Source organism: Hetaerina americana, unplaced genomic scaffold, assembly GCF_022747635.1.
Source record: "Hetaerina americana unplaced genomic scaffold, ioHetAmer1.1.p SCAF_8, whole genome shotgun sequence".
Lineage (NCBI taxonomy): Eukaryota > Metazoa > Arthropoda > Insecta > Odonata > Calopterygidae > Hetaerina > Hetaerina americana.
Genome location: NW_027287427.1, coordinates 4,697,354 through 4,711,075, shown reverse-complemented (window position 1 = coordinate 4,711,075; position 13,722 = coordinate 4,697,354). Strand labels below are relative to the sequence as shown.

General features: G+C 40.2%; 1 protein-coding gene across 1 annotated transcript in view; it reads left to right on the top strand.

Annotated features, from left to right (window-relative positions):
• The window catches only part of LOC139697922 (monocarboxylate transporter 5-like), a 176,642-nt gene that overhangs the window by 28,540 nt on the left and 134,380 nt on the right, over positions 1 to 13,722 (top strand). The window lies entirely within an intron of this gene.

Below are 13,722 nucleotides of genomic sequence, written 5' to 3'. Positions count from 1 at the left end.
CGTTCGAGAGGGATTTTCTCTTATTTAAAACATAATCACTGGGCCCTATTTTTTTAAGTTTATCTCTAACAAATCTGTGTCGCAACAACGTTGTATAAGCTCTTAGGTCATCTGCTAAAGATGCTTTAGACTTAGGATTACGGATATCTCTGAAAACCATTGCGCCGTATACTTATCTCACTATTAACCAAGGAGTTAATGTCATTAACGTAAAGTAGGGATAAAAGAAGTCCGATATCACTTCCCTGGGAAACTCCTGAAACAACCTCTACTTCATTTGAGCTGACTCCATCTATCACTACTCTTAATACCCAACCATTCAAAAAGTCTTTCAACCAGCCCAGTATGTATTTATATATGCCATATGCTTCTAGTTTTGTGAGTAGTTTACTATGAGGTACTTTGTCAAACGCTTTCCTAAATCTGGAAAAACCGCGTCCACTCGAACATTATATCCTTCGGAACCAAATATTTCAAGAAAAGCGCAAGTTATGTTTCGCAGGATTTACAATTTGGGAAACCGTGCTGTTTTTTCTGTAGTAATTCTAGACCATCGAGGATTTTGGAAAAATGTTACTGTCGGCGATATCAGCGGGTAGCCGGCGTTCTGTTTAAGGTATTATATCTGCGCAATTGCTTTGAATAAGGTGATAACATTTTTCGACTTTATTTTTTAAACTTCGGCAGTGAACTACTTATTCAGATAATGTTTCCTTGAAAATTAAACGGGGATTGTGTTCTTATTATTATCGAATTCCTTATAAAATTTTTAGTCCGATCCTATCTGAATATTATTTACTATGCCTCTCTAGCACTGATCATCACTTCAATTTAAGCAAAATTATTTGGCAGAGAGGACTTTAGAGACGCACTATTTTACCAGCACGCTGGCCTGCGCTTAAATCTCAAAGAGCCCTTTAGTGCTCGAGTATCCTACCCGCTACACACCTGGTGGCCTCAGACGTGTAGTTAACACCAGAGCGGTTCAGAAGATTCCTACGACATTGAATCGCCGGTAGATCAACGAAGGAGGTCCCGATAATCCCTGCAGAAGTGACGCAACCTATGATTTATGCCCGAATGCATGCAATTCTTCTTTTCTGGAAGCTTTTGAGTTAATTTAGCATTCTCAGTTCGTCCTTGATCGTCTTCATTGTTCTATTCGACATGCTTCGATACTGAGATAATGATTATAAGCCAACATAATTACCCATAAATATCTTTCCTGGCCTTCCTTATGGAGTACAAGCTTGACGTGCTGACTTGTGCGTGCTGATGACCTCTAGAGCTGTCTTGATGAGAGCAAATCTTTGCTCCCAACGCGACAGTTCTAGAGGTCATCAGCACGCATGAAATAATTGTTCCTGGTAGGGTCAGCCATGCCAGATAGGTCGATGGTTAGGAGCCAGACGAAAGGTAGTCCACGCAGCGTCTGTTCCTCAGTGAGGCGGCTGCAAAGGCGTCTGACCCCTGTGGGGCGGCCAGTAAGTGATGGTGTCACGTTAAAAACACTATTGAGGAAGGCAACGGGAAACCACCTCAAATACTTTGTCCCTAGAGTTGCTTGATGAGCACTATAGAGAAATTTGATTCCTAGCTACTACCGGACTCGGCCCAATCAGCTGTGTGTCGTCTGCGACAGCGGGAGAGGCAAGACTTTCGCAGTCTTTATCTCAGCAAAATACTCAAGAAGTGAAAGCGACAAAGGGATTGATCTATTTGATTAGAGATTTAGAAGATTTGAACGATATATAAAAATATAATGCCAGTAAAGGAAAGAGGAAAAATAGATGTTTTATGGCTTTGCATGGTGAGATGGAAGGATAGCGGGGATTACGGCATTATAGAAGGAGTTCCACAAGGCAGTGTACTAGGTCCATTATGTTTCCTAATTTACCTAAACGACCTACCGAATACTTTGCATTCTTAAGTAAGACTCTTTGCTGATGATTGCAGCTTCTAAAAGGTCTGATAGAGTAACAGAGATGTTGGGTTTTTGGAAACGGAAAAGTAGAAGAAAAAGAAATAAGTTAGGTGCGATGGACAGAATAGTTAAACATTACGAAGCGTGGGAAGATATGTGGAAAGAGATAGAAAAACCAAACTTTAAAGGGAGAAAATGACCACAGTTTAAAGATAAAAATAAGAACACAAGAAATAAATCAGAAAAAATTGTCTTCTTCAAACAGAAGTATTATTGAATGAAACCAACTGCCTGGAGGTATGTTTGAGCCCTTTTCATCGAATTTTAGGAGTTTTAAGAATAGGTGTAAAGTAGCCACTGCGAAATGGACTGGCGATTAACTGTACTGGCCGGTGATTATATTATTTCATTTATGAAAATATTGTTCTGTACTTTATGTGGTTGGCGTGGAAGTTGGATTGTAAAAGTGTGCGGTCTCTTAACGGAGCGTGATTTTGGAAGGGGTGTGATGCAGAAACGTGCGTGATGATGCTGGACGCTGCGTTGCTTTGAATGGTATGAACCTGGGCCATCTGTGATGCTACGGGTATGGTCGAGAAGTTGGAGAATCTTCAAGTGTCATTGTTTGTAAATGCATTTTGTTTCATATATGTTCTTCTTGTACATTATGAGGGTGCATCACTAGACAGTTGCCTCCGGACCACTTGCCTAATTGCAAATAAATGTAAATAATAGTAATAATTACTTGAGTGATAGTTATAGGGTAATATACAACGGAGGGGATGAGAGCCAGCGAGGGGTGGACATTTTATTAAATAAAAAAGTGGGCAAACATGTAGTAAACATAGAGCAATCAGCTGATAGAATATTATGACTAGAAGTAAAAGCAAAACCGACGTACGGGATCATTGTTCAGGTATACATGCCACCGAGCAACCATAAGGAGGAAGAGGTCGAGAGGATATACGATCAGCTAGAGGGCATAATCGCGTGTGTTCCTGCAGGAAAACATTTGATAGTGATGGGGGATCGGAATGCGACGGTAGGAGAAGGAAGAAATGGTGATGAGGTGGAGAAATGTACTCAGTAATGATTGTAATAGTCATTAAGACTGCTTAATTAAAGCGTGGTCATCTTTAAATCTTACTCTCCTCCAATCCATCTGGCCATTAATAAAACTCAGCACAACCTTAGCTGCCCGCGAAATGAAACTTATTGTTCTATGTTCAAATATGGGTATATTTCCATTTTTTACACTGAAAATAATTGCTGATTTGACGAAATATTTCCTCCAAATACCTCCCATTTAAATGCTGTTTATTTGATTTACAATTTAGCCCATAAAAACTCTTCCTCCCACATTGTCTAAACCCTGAAGTAGTTTCGCTGTAATGTTTTACCATCCCTACGGATGTATTTGATTTAATTGTCAATAAACCCTGCCTGGATCTAACCTTTCCTCATCTACGATGTTATCTGTTTAGGTCTAAACTTGCTGTCCAAACAAATTTGCCACATAAATCCTTTTTTCATTCTTTCCAAATCTTCTGAATCTTTCTTGGTTTAATCAATAATTTTGCTGCCGTATTTTTGAAAGTGTTTTCAGGTAATCGTGATTAAAGAAGAGCAATCTATAAAACACAACTTTCTTACTCTTTCGAATGATTTTTGTGACATTGGAGATGTTTTTCGATTATGATGAGTATAATGATGGCTGTAAGTGAATGGCATGAAATGAATAATGAGGGTTAATATTAATATTTTAGAGTTGAAAATGATGATACTTAAAATACTGTTAAATGTTAATTTGTTACAGTTTAAATATTATTCATAAAACCGTTACTCTCATTAATTAAAAGAAAATTTCTTTATAACGCGGTTTAAGGAAACTCAATTGTGAAATCAAAGTCCGCTATCACACGGTTTGATTAAATAAAACACGTGCTATTAGTCTGGCGTGGTTCTCAATGTCCTTGGCGGGGCAAACTTCTGTTTAACTTGTATTTTTTCTGTTTTCACCCTTCTCGTACAAATGTGAGAATGGCATTGTTTAATTTGGAGTTTCATTGCCGTCGTTTAGATTGATTTACATCGTTCCTGGCGATAAATCCAGGTGAATCGTGTTTACCTCTTTGAGTCCTGCGTGCTATCTCAGAGGCGCCTCCATTTGTCTTGGGTTGGCCTGGGTATTGTTTCTGTTTCGCCTTCAGGCTAAAAAGCAAAGGAATAATTTCTCTGTGACGTTGGTCTGAACGAAGATCAGCTATAAGTTCTTGGTTTCAGGTTACCATAGTGTTTTCTCCATCTAAATGTGAGCGTTGTCTCGTTTTGGAAAAAAAATAAGTCATGTTTTTTTTTACAGCTTAGGTGCACGTATTACTAAATATGTAAACCAATTTCTCTATGCAAGGTCTGCCAAAGTATCGAAATCCAGTACCGATCTGCCATCTCTATCGGTCCAGTCATATACGTCAATGGAGTTGAGGAGATGCACTGGATAGGCTATTGCCTCGGTGAAAGCAGAATAACTGAATGAAAAGTGGAAACAAAGTACGAGACATAGCTCGCAGAAACATAAATTCACTTCGCAATCAACTAAATCTAGTTCACTCGTTGCGAATTCTTGAATGAAAACAGGATGGAACTTGTATTCCTTGACACAAATTTCTCCAAGCAGGATAGATTATAATTATTTAATTTGTTTACATATTTATGCGCCTTGCAAGCCAGCTAGGGTGTGTGGCAAGGTGTGAATATACACCAGGATACTTTTTACCCGAACATGACCCTACTGCGGTCGGACAATGTTATTCTGATCCCTTATAGTTCGTGGAAAGAATGACATCTTAAATCTATCCGTTCTACACATTATCTCTCTAATTTGATTTAAATGATCTCTCCTACCGTTGTATGATTGGGATAATAATACATTTTCAACATTACTGCTAAAGGTTTTTCAACATCACTGCACTTACAATAAATACAATATGTAATTTAACGCAACATTTAATCTGTGATTTAACCTTCGCTCCGTGAGTAATTCCCAGCCTAGCTCCTCTAATATTTTGGATACGCTACTAAGTTTATCATGACAACGTTTTACAAATCCAGCTCCTCTACGCTGCACGCGATCCAATTCGGCAATTAATCCAACTTCGTGAGGAACACGTATGCTTTCTGCATATTTTAGCATCTTGCAGATTTCTCAGGGGATCGGTAAGTTGCGGTATCTTCTTCGCTAGCTTCCCAACCAGGGAGCCCAGGTTCGAATCTCGGAGAAGGCAGATGATTTTCAGTGGAATCCCGAGCCCCACTTGAGGTACTTAGTGGAGAGCAGTAGTTTAAGTGAGTACGCTGTCCGTCGAATGGGATGTTAAGATGTGGACCCCTTGGCGCCTAGGTGTTTAAATTACTAATATAGCATCAAAACTAAGTTATATTATTTTCTTTTATAAATGTTACAAAAAGAAGTTGAAAGGAAATAAGAGAACAAGCAGAATCTATCAATTATAGAAAACGTGAGCAAAAGAAATATTCCTAATAGATAAGCTGTGTTTCAATTTTTTCAGTGTTAGTCTTTTTTTACGATAATTGCAAATAAAATACTTTTTTGGCATTGCGGTAATGGCTTATTTAAAAAACAAGAGCTCAAAACATCATGTTTAGGTAAGAAATTATTTTATTGAAATTTTATTCAGGTCAAAATTAGTCTGCTGTGCATTCACCCTCTGCCACACACCCTATTGGTACTTGCAGGTACTTAAATAAAATAAAACTTAAAAATAAATAAAACAATTCCATCCTTGGGAGGAGCCCATACACTCGCAGCATACCAATATCGGTCAATCGGCCTATCAAATGTGAAATAACACTCCGTAAAGTGACGCTCCTTTTTCCTTTCTGTGCATTTCACGTATCCTTTTTATTTATCCCAACTTTTTATTTGCTATTCCCCAAATTTTACCAATGAGCTTTCCCCGGGACAAATGCTTATTAACCGTTACACCCAAACATTTTACCAATTCTGCGCTTGTTATGTTGGTTCTTATTATGGTGCCAGTGATTTCCAGTGAAATTCTCTTATTCCAAAAATGCATCGATACACATTTCATTAAATTTAATTCTAGTTCCCATATCTCGCACCACTTTCGAATTGTATTTAAGTGGTTAGCTAATAATAATCTATCTTCATGACTGGTTATTTCCCTATTTATCACGGCATCGTGAGCAAATAGACGAAGTTTACTGGAAACGCGACACCCGATGTCATTAATATATAAATGAAACAATAATAAACCGATAACACTTCCTTGTGGGACACCTATGATAATCCCTCTATTACCAGCTTTTGCATGGGACTTTTAAAAATTGATGAATCTAGTCTATCACACGCTTATTTATCCCTTAGCTTTCTAACTAGTGGAGCAACTTCCTATGAAGGACTTTTTCGGAAGCTCTTTTAAAATCTATAAATATAGTATCGACCTGAGCATTATTTTTACCCGGGGTGTATCATGAACGAAAACTGAAGATTTAAAATTTAAATTTTCTCTCTCGTTAATTTAAGGAACTAGGTTCGGAAATGATCCGCATTTAATCATATTAAAGAAAAGGGCCGTCGGACTGGTGAAACTATTGGTGCGAAAATAGCAAAGCATCCCACAAGATCTGCGATGGGAGCCCATGCAAAGTTATACGAAGAAATGGGAGCAAGGTTTAAAGCAATGAAATTCAAAGGTAGCAATCATGTGGTTTTACACCCGACATTTATATATATATATATATATATATATATATATATATATATATATATATATATGTATATATATATGTGTATATATATATGTATATATATATGTGTATATATATATGTATATATATATATATGTGTATATGTATATATGTATATATATATATATATATATATATATATATATATATATATATATATATATATATATATAATACTATATTCAAATACTAAGGTACGTAGGGACATACATACACACGCGCATACCTTTATCTACACAATATCCTGCTAACCGTCACAACGGTGTGTGGCGGGGGGTGTCAAAAGTACACAGTTCGAAAATAGAATGCAGCCACATCTGAAACAAAAGAAACATGCCAACTTACACCAACAGAGACGAATATATTAATGTAAAAACGGTTTTAACTTACACGCATGCAAATAAATGTAGTAGCAACTAACATGCTCATGCACCTAGGAATATACCTCATGTTTACGCAGCGTTTAATATTGTCCTCACTTATAACCTAAGTGTCCTCGCCATTTCTATAGTGACTTTGGTTTCTTAATATTATGATTCCTTATTTCATGAGGAAAGGATGAGTGTTTGTATCCATATTGACCGGGGTCTATCCCCCTTATCTTATCTTTGTACACTGATCTACGTAAATAGTATGGGGCCATTAGAATTCCTTTAGTGTAATTGTTAAACTCGTGTGTTCTGAAACTTTATTGAATTCTTTTAGTTTTCTTTTAGATGTTGTCATAAAAACTACGTCATTGATCTTAAATTTTTTAAACATGACTGCAACAATCTCTATCTTCTTAAGGCCACTCTCTGTTGTAACTTCTCCGTTATACAATGTAGCTTCCTTACTGCGGCGTCAGTGCGTGCGTACGCATTCATTCCTTCACGTAAACTATTAAGAAGAATCCGTGGGCATACGAACGGGAATGCCGGGGCCTCCGACGGCATCAATCACTGTGTTGTCACGACTCACTGGGGATCTCAGATGCTTCTGTCTTTGCCTATATTTCACATATCATATCGTAGATATTTTCAAATTAACAAATCTGACGTCACTTCATTCCATGATACAGAGTCTTAACGGTGTCAAAAAGTTTTAATTTTATGTTGCTTCGAACTTTCCTTAAGGTTGGCTCCTTAAACCTTAGTATACTATTTCAATGCTACGAATCACTTTTCTTTTCCTACATCTACTTAATCCCCCGAAAGCCTCCGCAAGGGCGTGTGGCGGGGAGTGTTGCAGAACCACCCATAATTAAGGAAAAAACCGCATGCAAAAGCCACAAATTTTAATAGTCCACAAGCAAAACATACATTAATTAATTAATTAATACATTAATGCAAAACTCTTACACCCCACACGCACATACAAACACACTCACTAACATCTAACATACCCATGCACCTACAAATATACCTGATGACATTGCAATGTTTAATTTTGTTCCGACTTGTGCATAAAATGTTTTCAATATTTCTAAAGTGACTTCGGTTTCTTACTATTATGATTTCTGATTGTTCGGGGAAAGAATGAGTATTTGTATCTCTCTGTACTGGAATCTATCTCCCTTATGTGGCCTTCCTCCCTCTTTGTGGTCTTGTCTACCTGAGTATTGTGTGGGCATTAGAATTCCTTTAGTGTCATCGTTTAACTCGTTTGTTCGGAACCTTTCTAAAAGTCTCGCTTGTTCTCTTCGTATTTCAAGTGGCTCCCAGGCTAAATTCCCCTAAGAAATCTGCTCCACTGGTGTTTTCAGATTTCTACAATTTTTAACGAATCTGGCGGATTTTCTCTGGACTTTATCGAATTCTTTTTGCCATTTTTTTCCAAATTTCCTACCGGTCCAGAACTTAATCGCAGTTTCGATTCTCAAATTTAACCTTAATGATGCAATCTCGGCTTGGTCCAAGGCTGTGAGATTCGAGGGATAAAAGACCAATTGAGCCAGTGGGTAGGGTTAAATATGCACGTGTTTGAGCACTTGTCTACATACACGGACACGTCATTTTCAAAGGACGCCAGTCGTGCTGGATGGGAGAGAGAGAGAGAACTAACTAGCCCATCGTTCACGGGAAGAATGTGCATTGCCATTGAGAGGGATGGGATGGGAAGGAGGGGAGGGTGTGCGCGTCTCCCTCCCTCCCATTCAACTTTCTCGTCGCACTGGCACCGGTCCAGCGGGCGATGTCGGAGAGGTGAGGCGCCCACCGCGACAGAAGTAGGTTTGGAGGGAAGGAAGGCGAGGGAAAGTGAGGGGATGGGGCGGGGAGGGAGGATCGAACTCTGGATATCGAACGGATTGCGAGATATCGTTAGGGGGGAGTGGGGGGGGGAGGGGGCGCTGCGGGAGTTAGAGAGAGAGAGCTCTCTTTCTCTCTCTCTCTCATTTGGGAGCGCGGCAACGTCGCTCGGCCGCGCCGGGGGTGGGGGTCGGTCGCGCGCGCGCGCGCGGGGGCCCCCGATTGGAGGTGATCTGGGAACCAAACATACATTCCTTTATTAAGTTTCCTGCTCCATTAGGTTGAATTTAAAAAGGGCCTCAAAAGCCATTTCCGGTCATTCCGGGACTGAATATTTTCGTGATTTGAACATTCTTTTCTCGGTTTACTCGTACCACATCCATGCCGCGTATAACATGATAACAATTGGACAACCCCATTCATCAACATCCTTACGAATACTCCGCGAATCACCGAAAATGTGTGTGGCAGGGGGTGCAAACATCAGTTGGGAAGGGTTAAGGGAGGAGAGAGAGAGAGAGAGAGAGGCATTTGGGGGTTGATGGAGGCGAAGAAAGGAGGAGAGAAAACATTTACTTAAAATCCGTGAAAGGCAAAAGCAAAGTGGCCAATAGATGCTCACCTACACGAATGTGCACACGGGCATGACGACCATTTCGGTGCCAATTTTAGTTCTGAAAAAGTGCTCATCGTGCACGGGAAACAAAAATTGCCGTGTGCTTTATAGAGTGGAGGAAAAGTGAATATTAAGCACTTATTTAAAACGAGAGACAATTGGAGGGGAACAACATCAAGAGACGGGAGGAGGCCCTATTACTGCCTTGTTTACATAAGGGCCTTTTTAAAATCAATTAAGTAAGATATTATTTCAGCCCTGCTCGGTCATACGGGAAGGATTTCTCAACAAAACGCATCTGCATATACGAAAAAACCTGCGACGCACCATCGCACGTGTGCTGTCGCGTTTTAGTGATTTCGTGCTTGGTGTTCGTCTTGGAGTGATTTATTTACACACACACACAAATATATATATATATATATATATATATATATATATATATATATATATATATATATACATATATATACATACATACATATATATATATATATATATATATATATATATATATATATATATATATATAATGGGCTGACAAAATATAACACAAATAGAAAAGAATAGACACATTTAAAAGAACTCTCACACGGTAAATTGTTCGAGCTTTCGGCCCTCTCAGAGGCCTTCTTCAAGAGAGACTCTATTTGTGTTATATTGTGTCAGCCCATTATTGTGCCGCTCGTGTGAGTTTTTCCGTACAATCGTTTTATATATATATATATATACACATACATGTGTGTGTATTTATACATAAATATATATATGTATGTATATATATGTACACAACCCCTTCCCCTCACAAAAATCTCTCACCGCCTTCCCCTTCCATCCATCGTTGCAGCCCTCGTATTTCCCTCAGGTCTGTCCTTCTCTTCCTTGAGAAAGGTGGCTTGGACCACTGAAAATTCGAAACCTGGTGAGTTTCTTTTCTTTTTTGTGTGTTTCTATGTTTTTGTCTGTGTCCACTGGTGCTAACTTTTATTCATTATTATTCACGTCCGTGAGACTTTCAAAAAAGTGTTAACGTCCTATCCGACGGACGCTATTCACTCATTCCAAAGAAACCGCGGGAGATACCGCACGGTAACTTTTAACGGGGTCATCCGGTTATGTGCATTTCAATGCAACAATTTCAGAGTGTAAAAATCTTAAAGGGCTCTCCGCAAAGAACAAGTAGGGCTCGGGATACTACTGAAAAAGAACTGCCGGGTCCAGGATTGTAACCCAGGCCTTGTGGATGGGAAGCTAGTACCATTGGCCGCCGCACAACCCAAATCCCCCAAACGTTTGGTATCCAAGCAATAGGGTTTACGTAGTCCTGAGTCTTTCTAAGGGTTTTCGTCCCAGATCTTGTGGTGAATTTGTGACTTTGTGTTCCGTCTTATGAATTTGGACAAATCTGGTGGCTTTTCTCAGTTCCCATGAGTGAATGACACACACACACAGACTTAAATTGTTCCCTTTAATAAATAACTTGTATACAGCAAGAAGTGGGGGACGTTGGGAGAAAAATATCGTCGATAAATCACGTTTACAAGAAGTAGATAATTAGGAACGGGGACGCTGAACGAGGATGCAAAGAAGTGTGTTTTACAAATGCTTATGGACGAGGTGTGTTCAAAAAATAACGGGAATATTAATTTTTGCGTGTTTGGAGAGTCCCAATGTCATATTATTTCTATTATGTTGGTGTACATGCCCCTAAAATATGATAAAATTTTCAGCTGTATTAATTGTTTATACTTTGTGTGAGGCAGCCGCCTCTAAGGTTAGACGTGTTTTTATGAGCGGGCGATTTTCATTTGTTAAAAAAAATGGATCAAAGAATTTGTATCGAACCTTAGTTTCGACGTCATATCCGTTTACTCTTGTTTCTTCACCTGTTAAAACACGTTTCAGTGATTCTGCATCGTCGTTGACTTCATTTTCATTGACTCCATTGAGCAACTTCCACTCGCTTCCGCTGTTTTTGTTCTAAATTCAACAATTTTTGAACAAATTTTGCTGTTTCACGCGTTTCATGCCCAAAACATTCGAATATATTTCATGGCGTGAGCCAATTCCACATGCCAACATGCGATCAGCGACTTTTCTGATTATTGTGATTCGGTGATCAATTCACAACCATTTCTTTCACTTTTTCCTTGTTTTCATCGGTTATTGATGTGCTGGGGCGTTCGTCATCTTCAACGTCTTCACGGCCATCTTGGAAGCCCTCATAATACCACTCGTAAACTCTTGTGATGTACTCCCCTGTATTAACATTCCACACACTTTTTTACACTTAATTTCATTTTTTGCGTAAAATTTGATACCAAGCCTTTGATACATTTTTTTAAACAAACGAAAATCCTCGAGCTCATAAAAACACGTCTAACCTTAGAGGCAACTACCATAGACAAAGAATAAACAATTAACGCTGCTGAAAATGCTATAGGGGCATGCATACCAACTTAATGAAAAAAATATTCTGATAATCAAACTCTCCAAATGCGCGAAATTAAAAAAATCCCGTTATTTTCTGAACACGTATCGGCACATTTAGAATTCCACATAAATAGCATAAGAAGTTCATGTCGAAAATAGCAAATGCATCGTTTCATTGATGGTAATTATTCACTCTTAGATTTTTTAAATCATACGAAACGATTAGCGTTTACATCAAAACTCCCATGTACAAGGATTCAAAAAAATTGCGAATCGTATTGTGTTTAAGACTTCGGTAATTGCACACCTGCCACACACCGTTTTGGTGGATCGCGAGGTATTAGCGCAGATGTAAATGCCTGATGTTGAATGACTCCCTACCCAAGCAGTGATTTGTAGGGTAGGTGTTGAAATACAGCTTTGTGTTCGATATTTGCCATCGGCTGGATCTACGTTACCTCCGGTCGCTTGAAAGCTTCCGGATATTAAGTTCGGGCAATTCCATCGATTGTGACGTGGAACCGAACCACGAGCCACGAACCGATTGCCCAACAGCCACAGTTGGGAGTGCCAATCGGCGTCGAGGTGAACTCGTGGCATACCGAAGTCTCTTCGGCCTCCCTTCCATACACATTCGTACCACCCATCCTCGTTTACTCCCTGCCATCCACCTCGCTCGATCTCGTAAGAATTTAGTCAATCTCGCTCTTCCAAGCCCCTCCTCAAAGCTCTCTCCCACGAAGCAAATGGTATTATCGTTATTACCATCGGTAATCTATACCTGTTAAGGGATGTATTGGGTGGGCTTATTTGTGTAGGTTTTAGGCGGACACAATCTACCAAGCTAACAAAAGCTACGGTGACGTGGCTCTCCTAGGAAAACATTTAGATGATGGGCGCCTATATTTGCATAAAATTATAATGTGCTCCGAGTGTTGCAAAATAGTGGCTTTCGATCAATTTTTTCGTCGTATCTATCGCGCGTGGAGACGTAGTTGGAAATAAGCACACCCATTCGGCCAATCCGTCCCCCCCCTCCCTCCGCCCCGCTTGCCACCATTCCTCTCTCCTGCTCTCTCGCGCGCGGAAATTTTTTGGCACTTTCCCTGTGACGTCACACTTCCTGAACGATTCCTCCAGCCCACCCCACCCCCCCTACGCTCCCCCCTCTCCATACCCTCCCCCCTCGCCCGCATGGCCCACTTTGGTTGTCCCCCACCCCTCCTTCCCCTCCCAAAGCACCTGCTTGTGAGTGTGTGTGTGTGTGCGTGACGTAATATTGCGAGAGGTGGCAGCAACTGCCCTCTCCGGGCGACAAGTGAATTTCCCGGGGGGGGGGAAGAGTGTCTGCCCCCCTCTCCCTCCCGCCCCCGGGGGCGCTCCCCGCCGTCCGCGCGCGAAGGCGAGAGAAGGGAGTGGAGGAGGCGACGAACTGACGGCCGCGACCGACGAGACGCGCATTGGCGCGGGAAAACACTGCGAAATCGAGTGCTCAACAAATCGAAGACATGAATGATCAGGCTGATTGCATATGCACCACTTCAAGCCTGGACAGGTCATACTGTCCTTATTATGTACATGAACCTCGCTGCAGTTAGGCAATTGTCCTGGTGGCAACGGTCAAGTCTGGTCAACGGTCACTCTTACAATGCTCATACATGTATACACACACAAGAACAGAAATGAGACCAAATGCTCTTATATACAATGACACTTTAAAGATTACCAAC